Raw genomic sequence first — 12,709 nt, forward strand, 5'->3', positions numbered from 1 at the left:
TTTTTACAGAATCAAATGATTTAACTCTTGATAATGCAACATACATCTGACCGTGATTGAAGACATCTCTTCTCAAATCAATGGATATTCTGTTGAATGTTTGCCCTTGAGATTTATTGATAGTCATTGCGAAAGACAATTTTATAGGAAATTGTCTTCTTTTAAAAGTAAATGGACATAAATTTTCACAAAATAGAGTTACTCTATGTAAAAAAACAATATTTACACTCTTATCTCCAGTGAATATTTGACATTTAATAACATTATGTGATAAATCTAAAATAATTAACCTTGTTCCATTACATAAACCTTCATTAATACTAAGGTTTCTAATAAGCATTACAACTGAATTAATTCTAAATGTAGTTCATGTCGTGGTAAAGCAGGCGAAGAGAGAGTATTTGAATATTCTGGTAACAAGACTTCCGCAAAACTTCCATTATCACAATTTTCAGTAGAATCAATACTTTTATACATTGTTTCCCCATTACTGTCTAAAAGACGCACCACTCTCTTATTAATATCATCAACGTCAACGTTTCTAGGCGCTAAAATTGCACACACTGCCAACTCTCTAAATTTATTCTGTTGTATCAAATAACCATACATTTCTTCAGCAATATCTACATTTCCATGTTGAATAATATGTTCTGGTAATTTAACATTATCATCTACATCATTTAATTCACCATTGCCCACTTTAAGTAGAAAATCTACAAATTCCGTCTCCTGTGGTAAGGCTCTCATATTTTCTGTTAAAGTGTATTTTTTGAAATGTTTCCATAGTTTACTGTTCTTTATGGATAAATTTACGATTTCTGATCTAGTACCTCGTTCTTTAATTGGCAAAGTTTGTCTAAAATCTCCTACTAGAATTACAATTTTACCACCAAAAGCAACATTTGATTTCATTATATCTCTTAATAGATAATCCATAATTTCTAAAGGCATATTTTGGAGCTATTGGTGCTTCATCCCAAATAAAAACATCTATATTTTTTAAAAAGAGTCCCTCTTTTGACTGAACTTTAATGTTTGAAGTTGAATCACTATACAGTGGAACAGGTAATCCTAAAACTTTATGAACAGTTTTCCCGTTAGGAAGCAAAGTGGCAGCTATACCCGTAAATGCCATGTTACAAACATTCACTACTTTGCTTCTTAATAAATGACATAGTGTAATGTAGAAAAAAGTTTTTCCAGATCCTCCACAACCATTGACATATAAGCATTTAGAACCATTTAAAGAAGAGTCTTTTATGACTTGAAGTATATAGTCAACTATTACTTTCTGTTTTACATTTAATGTATCATAATTTTGTTCTCCTATCTTAATATGTTCTAACATATTTATATCGTCAACTTGTATAGAACGATTTTCATCTTCTATGTCTAATAATCCTTGAAAGTCAGTTAAATTGTATCCTTCATTAAATAACAGTGATTTTATATTTCTATAAGCCATATTTTCAGCCTCAATATTGTTAATTTTTGAAAAATCTTCTGACAGAGGCCTCTTAAATTGTTCCCAAAGTTTATCCGGGTGAACAGGATGACAATGAATTAAAATTCTTACAAATAATTGGCGAAGTGAATGAGGCATCATCCATAAAGTAGCTTCTTCTATTGTTCTAATCCACTCAGTATCATCTTCCACAAGTCCTAATGCCAAACAAGCAGATGTAAAAGATTCAATCACGACTCCATTAACTGTTCTTAAACTTTCAAAAGAAGTTGCTCCTTTTACTGTAAGCAACAATAATCTCAGGTGAAATAATTCCATTTAAGAGGGATTAACTGAATACATTCTTCCCAATACTTTTTCCTTACAAATTCTTTGTTTCCATTCAACAGATTTTGTTATCCACGTATAATGTTCTGGTATTTCTGAATAGTAATACTGATGAGCATTACTATCACGTTGGTTAAGTTTAAAGTAATCCAGTAATTTTGTATTTTTCTTCAAATCAAAAGAAACAACGTTACTATCTTTTCCTTCTCGAATAATAACATTCTGTTCATTTGGTAAATGTATGGGTAAACGATTAATACTATGACTCTTTTTTCCTAAAGGTTTACTTAGAATTCTTCAAACTGCCTCAACAGGACCAACATATCTATTTTCTTCATAATGATTAATTTCATTGTGATTCACAGTTACCTCACCATTCGCATTTGTGATAACAATGCATGTAGCATCATGACCCTTGAAAATATATTTATATAAATATTCACCAGATTTGATACTCGAAACTATTTCCACATTTATATGACAATTAAATATTTCTGATAGCTTAGGACAATAGGGAACAACATTAGAATTATCAACAACAAATCTATTTGGTGGTTCATACGTTCTATTATTATTTCTTCGACGACAGTGAACATAGCAATTTTCTTCAATTGTAGTTTCATTTTGGTATGGTTTTGGAAAATTTTTTGAACATTTTCCATCAATCAAACACCAATCTCCACAAGGTCCGTGAATGTTATTTTGCATTATTATTTTATTTAAGGTAGGATTAATATTTTCATCAGGAATTTCTGCAGAAATATAACGATCAATACTTTCAACTGTCAATATTTTAGAATTTTCTTTCGATATAACTAACAAATGAATGTGTGGCAATCCTCGCTTTTGAAATTCAATAACATAAACATAAGACTTTACCTCTCCAAATAATTTATTATCAACAATAACTTTTATCAGATGTTTCACTTTTAATGCAAAAACCCTAGTTACTATATCAGGTCTATCAGCAGCAGTTTGGTGGTTTCCAATTTAGATTACATGTCATTGTAATAAATAAATCCGGTTTACCATGACGAGCAACAATAGCCATGGAATCTTGATATTGTTGCATCATATTGCGAGGAGATCCTATAAAAGTAGAAGGCAATATAAGCATTTTTCCAACGTGTACATCATTTTCTAACTCACGATTATGTAAATAATCAATCAGTCCTTTATATGTTTCACTTCTCAATTGAGCTTGATTATTTGCACAAAATCTTAATCTAACTTTTTCTATTTTTACATAATTATCAACTACCCATTGTTGAAACAACTGCCCGCCATATAAGAATTGATTAAATTCCTTATCTCTTATTGCGATTTTGTATTTCACATAGGCAGACCTAGAAATAGTAAGGTTTCTTCTTCTATAACCACTATCACTACGAATCATATTAATATTATAACCTTTATTTCCAAGTGGGTAAAATATAGGATAAATCCAAGGTTCAACATTGGGATCCAAATTACTTACTAATTTTAATTCCTTTGTAGATTTATTATAAACCGTTACATAGGATTCTGGTATTTCTCCTTCTGAGATTGTATTAAAAATTGCAGCAACTTCATTAAAACTTTGAAAATTGTATCTTTTTTTATCTAAACCTTTCTTCAACGTAAATAATAATTGTAATTCCGGAATATCTTTATTTCTTTTTCTTGCTAATTCAGCTTCCATTTTAATTACTTCTGACATCATCATAAAAGATTTTGTGTATACATTAGAATTTCGCATAATATTTTCTATAGTTTTTAAGACTTCTTCATCCAAAATATAATTACTTTTTTTTCTGTAACAAATTGCTTCTTCAGGATCATAAATAAATAATTGACCAAAACATGGATCTTCACCCTTATCCGGATATAAAGCGCTATTAATTTGATAGTAAATTTGACCTTGAATTTTGTAACAGAATGGTCCCCTTCTCCTGCCATTAAAGTTAATTACATTAGCATTCAAAGATGCAAAAGAAAATGAATTATTATACAATCTTATATTTTTTTAAAATGGCCAGATTTCTTATGAATACCTTCTAGCAGAAGCCTTAATTCATTGGGATATTCTACTGAACCTATCACAACACCACCATGACCACACCAATCATTAAAACTACCTTTTTTTGTGGCAACTTTTTCGTCTTTAAAATGTTTAGCTTGACAATGTGTGCAGTAAAAATTCATCGAACCTAGATAATTTTCAACATTGTTTGATTTAAATGGCATATTATCATTTAAATCTGCATTTGATATCGATGGAGTAGAAAGAATCAAATTAGAATTTACATCATTTACTTTCTGTAACTCATTTGGCCGAATATTTAATTTTAATTGTGTTATTTGACAATTTTTTATTTCTCTTTCTTTATTAATTTTCTTTAAGTTTACATGAGAAGAATTTGTATCATAATGAAGTTGTTTTTTTTCATATTCGGCATGGAGTTTATTTTTTGTTGAAGAGTCTCCTTCATCTAAATAATTTGATCTATCTTTTTTTTTTTAAGTTTTGCCTCTCACGATAAATTTTTTGAATCTCAGCTCTACTTTTTTTAACTGTTGTTGATGCAATATTTTCTTCTTTTTTGTATATGGCATGAAGTTTTTCTTTTGTCGAACAGTCTCCTTCATATAAACAATTAAAATTATCAATTTTACGTTTTAATTTTTGCCTCTCACGATAATTTTTTTGAATTTCAGCTCTACTTTTTTTAGTGTTGTTGATGCAATATTTGCTTCATTTATCTTTTTCATAATTATCGGGCAAGATGGAAAATTCCTTAAATGATTGTTTTTGAACATTAACGTTAAATGATTTCTCATATTACAATAATAGTAATTGACAGAATGGGGCATAATATTAAAATATAGCGATGTTGCGAATGCTATTGCATATATTCCACAAGCAAGACTATTTTCTGGTTGTTGATCAACAATTGTGAAAATTACTGGTGGTTTAAAAGGATATAATCTAATAAAAATTTTTTTCTCATCTTCATTTAAACATTTCTTGTTAAGACTATCAAAAATGTAAAGGCTTTTTCCATCATAGTAAGTACAAATCCAATGACCACATTTATGAGAACCACTAAAAAGTATTTGAATGTGCTGCTTATTTATCTCGATTGGATATATATCAAGTGCTTGTAAAAATAAAGTATTTTGCATATTATAAAATAAATTTGATTCTCTTCCCAATAACTTTTGAAATTCATACATATGATCATTATTTAACATTTGTCCTTCAGTAATTACAATACTTAAATCATTATCACTCAAATTAACAATTTCTCCTTTGTTTGTCATTGCTTTTTTTATTTATAAAATTTACAGATATAACGAAATTGAAATTTAGAAGATCCATTTCCAATTTTGCCTTTATTCCGATATGACCAAATCAATTTCCAATTTTTCCTTTAATCCAATATAAACCAACCAATTTCCAATTTTGCCTTTATTAAAAAATGACCAAATCAATTTCCAATTTTGCCTTTAATCCAATATAACTAAACCAATTTCCAATTTTATCTTTTTTCCAGTATAACCAAACCAATTTCTAATTTTTCCTTTATTCCAATATAACCAATTTCCAATTTTGCCTTTTTTCCAATATAACCAAACCAATTTCCAATTTTTCCTTTATTCGAATATAACCAAACCAATTTCCAATTTTTCCTTTATTCGAATATAACCAATCTAATTTCCAATTTTGCCTTTATTCCAATATAACCAAACCAATTTCCAATTTTACCTTTTTCCAATATAACCGAACCAATTTTGTCTTTTTTCCAATATAACCAAACAAATTTCTAATTTTGCCTTTTATTCAATCAACACAACAATATTTATTTTTAACAACATTACTTACTGCGTATGCTCACGAAGTTCCCTTCATATTCACTAAATTCACTTTATGTCTTATATATTCACTATATTCACACTAAATTCACTTTATCTTCACTCACTATCAGTGAGTGACTTTTTTTTATTAGCTTAAATATTTTTTAAGTATTCAAGTAACTGTTGTACTTGACAAACCGAAATTATTCTACAATATGAAGATTTTAAAATTATCATTTCGTTTAGAGGGTATATATATATATATATATATATATATATATATATATATAACATTATAAATTATAAATAAATTATAAATCATTATATCAATAATATTTATAATTAACAATCAATAAAATTACAATTATTATAATATTCGAGAATCAGGAGCCAGGGTTCGTGTAAGAAACGGATGAATTCGGATCAACGATGTAGAATACTCCGCAGAGGATTTGCAAGATGCCCAACTACACGAAATCATGATAACTACTACCCCTACTAATCAGCCTAACTCACAATCGACTAGAAAACGCAAAAAAGATGGTCCTTCCACCTCTGTCAACAACAGAGCATCAAAAATTAAAACACAAGAGAAAGGCTCTATGGATCTATTCGTCAAGAAAACTCCATCCAAACCAATGGTGGAAAAAGAGCAACCCTTGGAGACCCAAGCAGAAAAAGAATGACTTCCCACCGGAATTTGTACATTTACCGTAACTTCAGGTACATCCAGTGATCCCGGAGCCCAGGGAAAATTTTCTTCGCACAAGGACTCTTCTTTTACAAGTGACGGTCTTCGACGCCCTAATACTCGAGATACTGTTCGTGACAGGAATGGAACGTTAAAGAGTGCAATCCATAATGCGCCTGGTGGCAGTTCGGTCTACCGGAATAATATTCGCAAGTGTAAGCGGACGGAGTTATCAGTTTGCTTCTGGAATATTAATGGTTTTCGTAATCTTTCGGACATCGCAGACAGCATCACGGACATCGACGTATTGTGTGTGGCGGAAACATGGCTGATTCAACCCCCGACGTTTCTACCAGATTGGATAAGTAATTATAATATTAAATGTAGTAATGCAACTCGAGAATTCTCTATTGGTAGACCAAGGGGAGGGTTATGTGTTTTCACTAAAAAAGATTGCATAATTTCAAGCTTTATTTTCCAAAATGAGCGATGTTTGTTTATGTTACTTACAATGGGTATGCAAAGGCTTATTATAGGGCTTATATATTTCAGTCCGAGTCTGGAAGACGATGAGTGGTGTGTAACTCTCAAGCTGGCTTTTGTACAAATAGAGAAATTGAATTTAGAATGTCCGATAATTGTGGGGGGTGATTTCAACGGCCGAGTGGGGGACTTGAACCAAGTGGATGAAACAGTTATGGAGTATTGTGTTCGGTAAATTTGACGGGATCAAGGGAAACCATGGATAAGAAGGTTAATGCGAGGGGTCGATTAATAATTGATTTTTTTGAAGAGCATTCTTTTATGTTAATAAATGGCAGAACAAGGGGGGATACTCCTGCCTGTTTTACCTATTGTGGAGCGAGAGGAAATAGTGTTGTAGATTTGGTGTTCTGTAATTTTGCTTATATTTGCTGTGCGTCGAATCTTCGCATACCCCCTCTAGTATCCCAATCAGACCACCTACCGGTTTTGCTGTCAATAGATATTATCCAGGATACGATTGTAGGTAGGGATAGACAATCGAGTGGAGAGTTGAGCGCTTGGGGATTTAAATGGGAGGAGAGATTAGGAGAAGAGTTTGCGGAAAGAATGAGTTGGCATCCGAAGGTTCAATGGAGAGGAGGTTCACCGGAGGTGTCATACGACTCGTTGGTTTCAGCTGTAACTGAAGTGGCCGAATCACTGGGGATGCGGAGAGGCGCGGTGGGAATTAAGAATAATAAACCATGGTTTAATAGAGAGTGTTACAATCAAAAGAAAAAGGTTAAAGAAATGCTTAAAAAATGTTTTAAATCTAATTTTAATCCGGAAGATAACAACTCATACAAAAGAGAGTAAAAATTGTTTAAAAATTTGGTTGAGAATAATGAAAAAATATTTGAAACTAGAATCAAGACCGAAATTGCCGAATCAAGGTACCCATCCACTTTTTGGAAGGCGGTTAATAGATTTAAATTCCGCCCCCGGAGATCCGACCACATTGAGATAGAAACCTGGAACGAATATCTGAAGCAATTGTATCCTCCAAGAATTGTTTTCAGCGATACTTTATATGACGCGAGACATCCCCTATTAGATAGCGAAATATCCTACGAGGAGATGATTGCAGTAATCCGAGAGTGCAAGAATGGCAAATCTGCGGGCCCAGACGGGTTATCCTACGCGTTTATAAAGAATCTGCCGTCAAATTGGCTGCTATATTTGCAACAGTTGTTTAACGAAGTACTAAGCTCGGAAGCGGTTCCCAAAGCGTGGGGACAGTCATACGCTTCGATGATCCACAAGAAGGGCGACAGCTCGGTTCCCGAAAACCATAGATGCATATCACTTATGAACTCAATTGTAAAAAATTTTACTCAATTAATGAATAAGAGATTAAAGACATGGTCAATTTACACGGGAATTCTTCCTGAGTTTCAATCGGGATTCAGGGAGAAAAGAAGTTGCCTAGACAATATTTTCGTTTTAAACTCGATGATTCAGATTCACTTGAGTAGAGAAAGGGGCAAGCTGTTTGCCTTTTTTGTGGATTTTGAGGGCGCGTTTCCTTCAGTTAATCACAATAAACTATGGCATAATCTCTTTGGTTTGGGTGTAAGCTCAAAGTTTGTGAGAATCTGTGAAAACTTATATGAGCGGGCCTCGATCGCGATCCGCTCAAAAGAAGGAATTTCAAATTCGGTAGAAGTGACTAGAGGGGTGCTACAGGGAGACACTTTAAGTCCCTTGTGCTTCTCTCTATACATAAGCGACATGGAAGAATATTTTCGCGAGCGGGGTGCAAAGGGAGTATCAATTGATAGAAAAAATGAAATTGTAATCGTAGCCTACGCTGATGATATTGTAATTTTGGCTTACTCGTACAGTGACTTACAAAAAAAATTGAATATCCTGTATGAATATTGTAATGCAAAGAATTTAAAGGTTAATCTAAAAAAATCGAAGATACTCATTTTTCAAAAGGGGGACGAAGAAAGAAATATAAGTTTACTTACGCAAAGTCGGAGGTAGAAATAGTTAAGGAGTATGTTTATTTAGGGACGCAATTTTCAAATTCGGGCACTTTTGGTTCTGCAGCAAATAAAGTACTTACGGCGGCAAAGCTAGCCTCAAGTTCGGTATTAAGTATTCTGGAACGTTCCAAATCAGATACATGGGGGCCAAAAAGCAAATTATTCGATTCTATGGTAAAATCAGTCGTAGTTTATGGAGCAGAGGTTTGGGGCCCTCGTTATATAGATGATATTGAAAAAATTCAAACAACATTTTTTAAAAGGGTTAAACGTAGAGATCTTACTGGCGGAAAAGCGTAAGATTTTGGAAGTATGCGAGAAATTCCTAAAAGAGTCGGATGAAGAGAGGTTGAAAAATTCCGAGAGTCTCGAGATCCTTCCATCTCTGTCAGTCGGAAGTGAAATTCCTTTTTATCTTAATGTTGATTTGCCAATGCCCATAGCCAGAGTAATTTCCCAAATTAGACTAACAATAAATAGAAGTCATAGAATTAGATGATCAGAGAGAAAAGGAAACTATGTTCCATATTTTAGCTATATGCCCTTTTTATTTGAATATGAGGAAAGAGATGTTTGATGAAAAAGATCTACAATTTTCCGACGGACAGTTCTGGGCGGATCTGATGACCTCAAATGAAAAAAATAAATTGATGGCATTTGGAAGATTTGTGGGGTGTGTGCTCCGAGCAAGAGCTGATTTTATATAGCGTTTTTATTAATTATTGATTGTGATATTTATTTTAACCTTTATGTACGTTTGTAAATTTAATGCCTGTATTCACAACTCCATTGTATAAATTCAGCGAATTTTAAGACAATAAAATAAACAACAATTATTATAATAACAACAACAATTATAATTATTAATTAGTTAATCACAAATTATTACAATATAATAATTATTTATAATAAATTATAAGTTATAATTCATATATATAGATTAAAAAACATTAAACCTCGAACATAACCTTTTTTATAAACAAATTAACTGAAAACTCCGCTCGGAAAAGTTTCCGGCGAGCAGGAGATTTAAAGAAGTGACGCGTTGACAGCAAAGGGCCTGATGCGTGGAGAGTGGGAGAGAAAAGCGGGAAATAGGAGAGAGTCGCGGCGGTGGAGTTTGGTTAGGAAAGCGTAGTAGACCCGTTAACAATGATTCAGCCAAGGACAAGAAATTCATGAAGAATAAGCAATTTTGACTATCTTCATGAATTCTAGTCACCCCTATCAGTGACATGTATTAAATGTCAGATTCATAATCAGTGACCGAAAAAACACCCGGAGTAACGAGTTTCTGGAGAATTCGATTAATATTCAATTTTTTTGATCCGACGTTTTGAATTTTGAGAATCTTATATTAGATTCGTAATCAGCGACCCCAAAAACACCCAAGTAACGAGCTTTGAGAGAATTCGTTTAATGTTCAATTGTTTTGATCCGCCATATTGGATCTACCATTTTGAATTTTGAAAATCTGTTATTATATTCGTAATCAACCACCCAAATAACCCCCGAGTAACGTATTTCCAGAGAATTTGTTTTAAGTTTAATTTTTTTGTTTCGCCATATGGGATTCGCCATTTTGAATTTTCCAAATATGTTATTATATTCGTAATCAGCAAACCCAAAAATCCCCGAGTAACAAGCTGATGGAGAATTTGATTATGTTTTAATTTTTTTCTATTCGTTATATTTTATTTCGTATTTCGAATTTTGGAAATCTGATATCAAATTTGTAATTAGCGACCCCGAAAACCCCCTAGTAACATTTTTTATGAATATTCAATAAGTCTTTAGCATTTTTTTTATTTGTGTCTAGATGCATCATCGACGTCCAGTGGGTTAAATATTTTTCTTGGCAAAGTCTTTTTAATTTTTCACTGTGCTGCCATCTAGCGTTCATCGGTGTAACCTGTAACTTGCTGTCGATAAACCTTGTCCAATACACACAAATAGTACACAATAGACACATATTTTCACATTGTCCGGCCTACCACGGCTACTTCATTCTTGAGTACCAACCTTGAAAATTATATATTAATTTTTGTTAAATTGTAAAAAAACATTTTTAATAATAGTAATAACTAAATTGTAGGATACGAGGAAAATTATAAATAATTTCATTACCGCTCGATCAAAAATCTTAAAGGCTAGAATTCGTGAAGAAAATCCGTACTGTGTTTACCTTTTTTGTTTTCGAAAAACGTCAAGAATAATTCCTATTAAATGTACAACAAATAATTTAGTCCTGAACAATCATTTGTTGCAACTTTAATAGAAGTCATTATTCACGTTTTTCAGAAACCAAAAAGGCAAACACGAATCTATTTTCTTTATGACTTCTAGCTTTTAACATTCTTTGAGCGAGCAGTAGTAAAATTAAACAATGTTATTAACAAGTATTGAGTATTAATTCTGAAACTATTTTTTTCTGATAAAAGAATTGTCTTTAACCAAAATTTTTAATTATATATTAATTTTTTTGATAAAATAATACATTTTTTCACCATTATTTACGTTTAAAATTAATTTTTTTCAACTTTTTTTATATACAAATTCTTTTAATCTTTTCACCAATATTTTTTATTAAAATATTAATTTTTTTGATAAAATAATACATTTTTTACTAATATTTCCGTTTAACAAACACGAATTTTGCTTTTAATTCAAAAATAGAGAAAAAATTCAAAGAAAAGAAAAAAAGAGTGCTGTCATCTACCTGCTACATAGCGCGGCTGTATTGATTTTATCGGCAAATGTTGATAATAAACTATAATAGATTGAAATTAATAAAAACATTAAATTTTTATAATTATATAACGATAATCATCTTAAAATGCATAAAATTGTTCCACGAATTCGTGGAGCATTCGCATCATACGATCCGCCAGGGATGAGTTAGATGAGAGTGTCTAATTCGCTTCTTTAAAATGTTTTTTCATATCTTGGGGTTCGATGGTTGCCGATTCGATAGAAGACATTCATAGATAACACTGTAGACAGGTATACATCAGAAAAATAATAGTAAGAGAGAAAACATATAATTTCGAATATAAAGAAATTATTAATTTAATTTAAATTTAAAGATTTTTTTTTATTAACAATATTAAAAATAAATATAAACAACAATTAAATTAATTAACTTTATTTTTCATTTTTTATATAGAATAATATAAATTATTTTATTTAATTGCTTAAATTAACAATATTAAAATAAAAGTTATATGTCACATAAAAGTAAAAATTATTTAAAAATTAATGGTAAAAGTAAAACCTTTGTCAAATTATTATTTTTTAAGATATTAAAGATTTAAAGAAACTATATTAATAATTGAGAAATGATTGACAGCTGGACAATGGCATTGTTCTCTGTATACGTTATAACGGAATTAGAAAGAGAGAAATCGCTCTGTCCTTACCAGAATAATTTAAATATTATTGGCTAAGAAAATAGGACGCCGCGAAAAATGCGATTAGAGGGAAAATTTGTCGGTAAGAAATATACAGCAAAAGTATACGAAGAAAGGTAGAAAGAGAAAACCGCGGATTTTCAAGCAATCAGCTGTTAGAATTTCTCTCACACATTTACCAAATTTAAACCTACACAAGATAGAGAGAAATTTGGGGGATGAAGCGACTTCTCGAGTCAATAAATAGAGAAGCAGACCCAATTTTGGACATTCTCTGAAATTTATTCAAGCGAGCAAATATATATCATTCACATACTGAATTTTTTGACACATAGTTTTTTTTATGTAGGGTGATTAAAATTTTGCGATTGGATTTTACATTATAAAAGTAAGTTCAAAGAAAATTAAGAACAAGTGCTCAATATAGAATCTCTTTATTATTTAAAATATCATTTTTTTTATT

This window comes from Leptopilina boulardi, unplaced genomic scaffold (assembly GCF_019393585.1).
Source record: "Leptopilina boulardi isolate dan_hultmark-lab unplaced genomic scaffold, ZJU_Lbou_2.1 LbouV2_13, whole genome shotgun sequence".
Lineage (NCBI taxonomy): Eukaryota > Metazoa > Arthropoda > Insecta > Hymenoptera > Figitidae > Leptopilina > Leptopilina boulardi.